The following is an 8,842-nucleotide window of genomic DNA, read 5'->3' as shown; positions in this document are numbered from 1 at the left end:
ACAGTATTCTGCGGCCGAAAATGCTCGTGACACAAGGCAGCGTGCGTCAACACATCCGCAGCGACATCTACTGGACTGGAAGTTGTATTACACTTGTTTTTGGCAGATTTTTGCCAACCATTCATGCAATTTTATTTATTCATTTTTTTAAATTAATAATCGATACTTGGCGTCAAGAATCGATGCAGTAGATCACGAAAATTAGAATCACGATGCATCCTCATGATGAACCCCTCCCTGGGCTGCCACCTTATCGTGGTGCAGGGGTTTGAGTGTCCCAATTACCCTAGGAGCTATACTGTCAGGGGCTTTATGCCCCTAGTAGGGTCATCCAAGGCATACAGATGCTAGGTGAGGGACCAGATAAAGAGCAGCCCGAAAAGCCCCTTATGATGAATAATATAAATGCCCAAATAACATTATTGCCCAAATATAGGCAACAATGGCCGCCTGACATCACATCCTGTGACATAGACTCGCGGTGAGCCGACAGCAGTTCTCCACGGTTTACCATCTAATTCAATAAGAGCCGTTGTACACAGTTGCGAACAGCAACAATTATTTTGGATTTCTAGAGGACTTCACCATTGAAATTCACGAGAGCTATTGTTGAAGCTATTGTTCTTCACCGAGATGGATGCCCCCATAATAGGACCTTTAAATGAAAATTACTCTTAATAAAAAAGCTTATCATTTATTGAACAGCATGTAATAATGTTATATTTAAAGTACTTTCAGCAGTTTGAATTCTGATTTCGAACGGACTCCTCCTTTAAGTATCTTGGAGTCTTGTTCACAAATGAGGGGAAGATGGAGCGGGAGATCGGCAGGCGGATTGGTGCTGCGTATGATGTAAAACAGGCGCTGTACCGTCCGTTGTGGTAAAGAGAGAGCTCAGCCAAAAAGCAAAGCTCTCAATTTACTAGTAGAAATACAATCCTACCCTTATCTATGGTCATGAGCTTTGGGTCTCCACATCGAGAGTAGCCATTTGAGGTGGCACGGGCATCTGGTAAGGATGCCTCCTAGATGCCTCCCTGGTGAGGTGTTCCGGGCATGTCCCACCAGGAGGAGACCCAGAGTAAGACGGATGGATGGATGGATCTTTATCAGATAATGCTGTATGAAACTTTAAAGAGTCTTTCCCCCTTTTAATATCTTCAAAATTGCAGAAATACCCTGCAGATCGCAGCAATGTTGTTTTTTTTGTCAATCACAAATAGATGTCTTTGTTAACGGTGTGACTTCCTCATTGCGTTCTGCATTAGATAATGAAAAAAAAGGTGATTATTCACAGGAAGCTGGCTCACTGGTTTAATTCAGAATTGCGCTCCTTGAAGCACAATGTTAGGAAATTGGAGGGAAAATGGCGCTCTAAACACCAAGAGGAACCCTACCTAATCTGGAGGGACAGTCTATTGTTGTATAACAAGACCCTTCGAAGGGTTAGAGCGACATATTTTTCATTATCAATTGAGGAGAATAAAAATAATCTTAGATTTCTTTTCAGTACAGTCGCCAAACTTACTCAGAGTAACAACTCCATTGATCCATCCATTCCCTTAGCTTTTAGCAGTAATGATTTTATGGGATTCTTCATAAATAAAATTGAATCCATTAAAAATAAAATAATTGGCATCCTCCCAAACATGATTACCTCAGCCTCAGTAAGTGAGGCAGTGCTGGAGGAATCTTTAGAACCCGCACAGTGTCTGAACTGTTTAGAAGCAGTAGAGCTTTCTGAGCTATCTAAAATTTTAGCTTCATCTAAACCTTCTACCTGTATGTTAGATCCAATCCCAACCAAGTTGGTTAAGCAGGTATTCCCTTTGATCAGTGGCCCTATTTTGGACACGATTAATCTATCCTTAGTAAATGGATATGTACCACAGGCTTTTAAAGTAGCTGCTATTAAACCTTTACTTAAGAAACCTTCTCTTGATCAAGATGAGTTAGCAAACTACAGACCTATATCTAATCTTCTTTTGTATCTAAAATTCTTGAGAAAGTTCAATTCAATTAAATTTTATTTATATAGCTTTATATATAAATTGTATTCATATATAAAGTAGTTTCTAATCAACTTTGTGAACATTTACAAAGTAATGACCTACTTGAGGAGTCATGCTTCAGAAGATTCTAGTTTGTTCATGTTAATAATAAATCTTCAAACTTTAAGGTCACGTGTGGAGTACCACAGGGTTCAATCCTTGGACCAATTCTCTTTACCATATACACTCACCGGCCACTTTATTAGGTACCCCATGCTAGTTACGGGTTGGATCCCCTTTTGCCTTCAGAACTGCCTCAATTCTTCGTGGCATAGATTCAACAAGGTGCTGGAAGCATTCCTCAGGGAGTTTGGTCCATATTGACATGATGGCATCACACAGTTGCCGCAGATTTGTCGGCTGCACATCCATGATGCAAATCTCCCGTTCCACCACATCCCAAAGATGCTCTATTGGATTGAGATCTGGTGACTGTGGAGGCCATTTGAGTACAGCGAACTCATTGTCATGTTCAAGAAACCAGTCTGAGATGATTCCAGCTTTATGACATGGCGCATTATCCTGCTGAAAGTAGCCATCATGGGTTGGGTACATTGTGGTCATAAAGGGATGGACATGGTCAGCAACAATACTCAGGTAGGCTGTGGCGTTGCAACGATGCTCAGTTGGTACTAAGGGGCCCAAAGAGTGCCAAGAAAATATTCCCCACACCATGACACCACCACCACCAGCCTGAACCGTTGATACAAGGCAGGATGGATCAATGCTTTCATGTTGTTGACACCAAATTCTGACCCTACCATCCGACTGTCGCAGCAGAGACTCATCAGACCAGGCAAGGTTTTTCCAATCTTCTATTGTCCAATTTCAATGAGCTTGTGCAAATTGTAGCCTCAGTTTCCTGTTCTTAGCTGAAAGGAGTGGCACCCGATGTGGTCTTCTGCTGCTGTAGCCCATCTGCCTCAAAGTTCGACGTACTGTGCGTTCAGAGATGCTCTTCTGCCCACCTTGGTTGTAATGAGTGGTTATTTGAGTCACTGTTGCCCTTCTATCAGCTCGAACCAATCTGGCCATTCTCCTCTGACCTCAACAAGGCATTTCTGCCCACAGAACTGCATCTCACTGGATGTTTTTTCTTTTTCGGACCATTCTCTGTAAACCCTAGAGATGGTTGTGCGTGAAAATCCCAGTAGATTAGCAGTTTCTAAAATACTCAGACCAGCCCTTCTGGCACCAACAATCATGCCATGTTCAAAGTCACTCAAATCACCTTTCTTCCCCATACTGATGCTCGGTTTGAACTGCAGGAGATTCTCTTGACCATGTCTACATGCCTAAATGCACTGAGTTGCCGCCATGTGATTGGCTGCTTAGAAATTAAGTGTTAACGAGCAGTTGAACAGGTGTACCTAATAAAGTGGCCGGTGAGTGTATATGCTTCCGATTGGCAAAATTATCAGCACAGGATTAATTTCCACTTTTATGCTGATGACAGCTATATTTATCCATATCCTGATGAATCCAATCAGTTACTTAAACTACAGGCATGACTTGATGACATCAAAAGCTGGATGACTTAAAATTTTCTGCATTTAAATTCTAACAAGACAGAAGTTGTAATCTTTAGACCAGAGTCCTCAAAAAATAAACTTCTTAACCAATCACTTAATCTGGATGGCATAAACTTGGCCTCTGGTAATAAAGTAAAAAATCTTGGTGTTATTTTTGACCAAGACATGTCATTTAAATCCCATATTAAACAGGTTTCCAGAGTTTCCTTTTTTCACCTCAGGAATATCGCCAAAATTAGAAACATTCTGTCCAGGGGTGATGCTGAAAAACTAGTCCATGCATTTGTTACTTCAAGGCTGGACTATTGTAATTCTTTACTATCAGGAAGTCCACAAAATGCAGTTCAAAGCCTTCAGCTGATCCAAAATGCTGCAGCAAGAGTTCTGATGAAAATCAACAAGAGGGATCATATTTCTCCAATTTTAGCTTCCCTTCATTGGCTTCCTGTTAAATCAAGAATATAATTTAAAATTCTCCTTCTAACGTATAAAGCCCTTAATAATCAAGCTCCATCATATATCAGAGCTCTGATTACCCCGTATGTTCCTAACAGAGCACTTCGCTCTCAGACTGCAGGTCTGCTGGTGGTTCCTAAAGTCTCTAAAAGTAGAATGGGAGGCAGATCCTTAAGCTATCTGGCTCCTCCCCTGTGGAACAAACTCCCAGTTTTAGTCAGTGAGGTAGACACCCTTTCTGCTTTTGAGACTAAGCATAAAACTGTCCTTTTTGACAAAGCTTATAGTTACAGTGGCTCTAGTTACCCTGAGCAATCTCTATAGTTATGTTGTTATAGGCTTTGGCTGCTGTAGGATATCAGGTGCTATTTCTCTCACTCTGCTGAGTTCTCCTACTGTTCTCCAATGTGCAACTGGTCTGGTGTTCTGTTAGCTGTTATATAATTTATGGAAGAAAGATCACCAACTATTACTATATAATGTAGAACAGATTCCTGGATCAATATGTGCTTCTGTGTTTATTTGTCTGTCTTGTTGTGTCTCTGCTCTGTCTTCTGTAACCCCCAGTCAGCCAAGGCAGATGACCGTTCACACTGAGACCGGTTCTGCTGGAGAGTTTTCCTTCCCGTTAAAGGGGAGGTTTTCTTTCCACTGTCACTTCATGCTTGGTGAGTATGAGGAATTGCTGCTAAGCCATGGACAATGCACACGACTGTCCACTGTGCCTCTACACTTCTTCAGGAGGAGTGAATGCTGGTTGTCAAGACTTGATGCAATCTACTGGGTTTCCTTAGATAGGAATTTATTTTGACCAATCTGTATAATCTGATTGAATTTTACTTTGGAAAGTGCCTTGAGATGACATGTTTCATGAATTGGTGCTATATAACTAAAGTATAATTGAATTGAATATGTCCAAAGCGTTGGCTTACTTTTTGTTTTGATCAGTCAACATATTCACTTAGATGCAAAATACAATGCTTTTTTATGCTACACATTCTCTAAATTACGCTCTTTCTCAAGAGAAATCAAGAGGAAAACAAGGACTGAACCCTGCAGTACTCCACAGTTGACCCTAGAGTTTGAAGAAGATTCATTATTAACATGAACAAACTGGAATCTGTCAGTCACATCAGATTTAAACCAGCCTAATGCTTTCCCCTTAATCCCTACAGTATGTTCAATTCTTTCTAGTAGAATATTGTGATCAACTGTATCAAATGCAGCACTGACATCTAACAGGACAAGTACAGACACAAGTCCATTATCTGAGGCCATGAGAATATCATTAGTGACCTTCACCAGAGCTGTTTCAGTGCTATGATGAGCTCTGAAGCCTGACTGAAACTCCTCAAGTAGGTCATTATTTTGTAAATGTTCAAAGTTGATTAGCAACTATTTTCTCAAGAATTTTAGATAAGAAGATTAGGCATAGGTCTGTAATTTACTAACTCATCTTGATCAAGAGAAGGTTTCTTAAGTAAAGGTTTAATAAGAGATACTTTTAAAGCCTGCAGTAAATATTCATTTTCTAAGGATAGATTAATCATGTCTAAAATAGAGCCACTGATCACAGGGAATACCTCCTTAAACAACTTGGTTGGGTCTAACATATTGTCAGGGTTTAGTTTTTGATTGGGCTTTTGTTTACTATTTTTTCAGTTCTTCCTCCTTGTCAGGGTTTAGTTATGATCTGGCTTTATTTATTGTTAGTTTTCAGTTTCCTCCTCTCACTCAGCCTTCCCTTCACTCCCGCTGCAGTTAGTCACACCTGTCAGTGATTAATCAGCCAGACTCACTCCACCTGCCAGCCTCCCTTTGCCTTCACTTCTCTGCCTGTCTGTCATCAGACTACACTTACTCCTCGTCTGTCTGCCTGGCTTGCTCCTGCTAGCCATTTGTTTCCTGCCTCAGTTTTACCTTGTTAGTCTCTGCCTGCTGCTGGATCTAACCTGTCTCCCCTCTGAACCTCAGGGGGAGCTACTAATCCTGTTGTGACTCTGACCTGCAAGTATTCACCTAGCCTGGCTGCTAATCCTGCTGTGGTTCTGGTTTGCAAGTATTCACCCAGCCAAGCTAATAATCCTGTTGTGGCTCTGACCTGCAAGAATGCTTTCTGCCGTGCTGTTGGTCCCGCTTGTAAGTCCCTGTCTCCACTCAGCTCCAGCCAGAACTCTCTCTCTCTGGGCCGTCAGCTCCTGCTCTCATTTACACCCCCGTTCCAGTTCAGTTCTGCCTCTCTGGTTTCATCATCCACCACTCCATCTACCTTTCAATAAACTCTCAATTTTAGTCCCGTGTGTGTGGTTCTGAGTTCATCCAAGACAAATCATGACACATACACGTAGAAGGTTTAGATAAAGCTAAAATTTTAACCCAAAGTTTCTAAGTGTGTCACACAGTTCTTTTGCAGTTTCTTCTGTCTTTAGGGTTGTCAACGTGAAAGTTGAAGTCTCCCACAATAATTAAAAAGTCATAATCAACACATATCACAGACAGCAGGTCACTGAAATCATTAAAAAAGTTTGATGTGGACTTAGGAGGCCTGTAAACATTCAGAAACATAGTTCGTACCGGGCTCTTTACCTGGAGAGCCAAATGTTCAAAAGAGTCAAATTTTCCTAAAAACACTTTTTTACACTTTAGTGAATCATTAAACAATGTTGCTACTCCTCCACCTTTCCTTTGCTGTCTGCTCTCACAAAGAAAATTATAGTTTGGAGGTGTTGACTCCATCAGTATAACTTCTTCATTAGATTCATGTAACCATGTTTCTGTTAAAAACATTACATCAAGATTATTGTCAATAATGAAGTCATTAATTAAAAGGGATTTTCCTGACAGAGATCTAATGTTTAATAAACCCAGTTTATATGATTTGGTGGTTGATGATGTCTCTGTGGCAGGTTGCATCTGACAGTTTATGACTTTTAAGTACGACTGATTATTCCTGTCTGTTTTCCTTTTGCTTTTCTTATTTCTGCCACGTACCATAACAGATATTCCATGTTCTCCGTCAGGAGGCCCAGGCTTATGCTGGAAGCGGTCTTGACTGATAAACGTACAGCCAGGGCCTGCTGTATATCACAAGGATGTTATCCGAAGGTCTTCAGGACAGGCATGTTCTGTGATATGTAGAGGAGGAGGAGGATCTGGACCTCTGCGTCCTTTGGAAGATGCTGATTTAGTCACAGAACTGCTGTATTCAGAATTAATATGTGGAGAGGATGTCATCTGTAGGCCAATCTTAAATACTTTGTTCATGTTGTGAGAGAAATCCAGGAAAGGAACCTCTGGGCTTTGTGGAGAAGAAGGGGAGGCGGGTGTAGTCTGGACCGGTGTTTGTGAAGATGGCGGTTCTTGGTCCTCTCTTTGTCCTGCTGAGATCTGGGATGAATCGTCCTGTAGCTCTGATGTAGCCTCTTTCTGTGTCATCTTTCTGGCCATCTTTATCTTGGTTTGTTCGGGCTGCACTGGGCTTATCATTTGTTTAGGCACTGGATGTACTTTGTTTTGGAACAAAGCTGATTGTGCATGGTTCACAGAATAGAAGATGTTTGAAATCAGTCGTTTTGCACCTGACCTATTTAGAGAGAAGCCATTGCTGCTAAACAGTTGTCTTCTTTCCCAGAAGATGTTAAAGTTGTCTATGAAGGTTACAGTTGTTTGTTTGCATGTTTTTTCCAGCCATTTGTTTAGCATCAGAATTCTGGAAAAAATCTTGTCTCCACAGGTCACGGCGCATGAGGGCCACTGAGAAGCACCTTGACATTTTTGCCATGAACTAAGTTCAACAGACGAATGTAATCCTCTTTCAATACTTCTGATTTTCTTATCCGGGAGACGTCAGCCAGGGCTTCAGCTTGTATTATGAGTTTTTCCAAGGTCGGGCGCTCTTTCAAGATCCTTGGAAGGTCTGTCTGAAGGATGTCTAATAAATCAGACACCGGGCCACTGTTCAGATCGTTATAAATCAACACCTCTGTGTTTTTCTTGTTACAGAAATGTTTAATCCCACATACAGACCCACTGCATAAAATCAGGGTCCTTGGCCCCGTGGCATGTCTTTTCTCTGATGTATTAGAGCGAAAGTCGTTGACGTACCTCTGAGTGTTGTCATGATTCTCCTGGATCACATTTTGGAGCGGAGCGAATCTGTTTAGTAACGGAATTCCAGCATTTCCAGCAGGTTTACTCCTATCATTTGTTGTGGGAACAGCCCGCTGTTGTTTCACTTGTCCTGGGACATCTCTCTGTAGTCTCGGCCAGTTTTCCTTGTCTACGCGTGGGGTTCGTTGATCCTTTGGTCTTGCAGCCAGAGTGGTCCAGGGATTCTCGTTTTCCTCAGGGATCTGTTTGTTCAGATGTTTGTACAGATTCTGGTTTGGTGCCACAGGAGAAAAACTGATCTTCAGTCTGTCCAAGTCAGCAGTTTGGAAGTAAATAAACCTCTTATAGTCACAAACTGTCAGCATCAACTCTTCTTTCATCCTGAAGGTGTTTAAGGTTTGGAAATGTGATGCCCTTAAAAAAGGGATTACCAAATTTAAGTGTTAAGTTAAACATTAACAGCTTTAAACGCAGGTGGTCCTTTTATAGTTAATATAGTCATTTATTTAATTATTGACACATTTAGTATGGAAGTGGAGGTAGAACCTTTGTTATTCATCTGTTGTTGTGGGGACCTGTAAAGGGACGGCTCCATCTGAACACCCTTAATAAAACCTCCTGCTCCTTCACCTTTCATAATTGTTAAAAAAGTGATTCCAGTACTGGTATTCTTTTTAATTTTTTTATTTATAA

The sequence above is a fragment of the Fundulus heteroclitus genome, unplaced genomic scaffold, assembly GCF_011125445.2.
Source record: "Fundulus heteroclitus isolate FHET01 unplaced genomic scaffold, MU-UCD_Fhet_4.1 scaffold_101, whole genome shotgun sequence".
NCBI classification, from domain to species: domain Eukaryota; kingdom Metazoa; phylum Chordata; class Actinopteri; order Cyprinodontiformes; family Fundulidae; genus Fundulus; species Fundulus heteroclitus.
Note: the sequence above shows the minus strand (reverse complement) of the source record.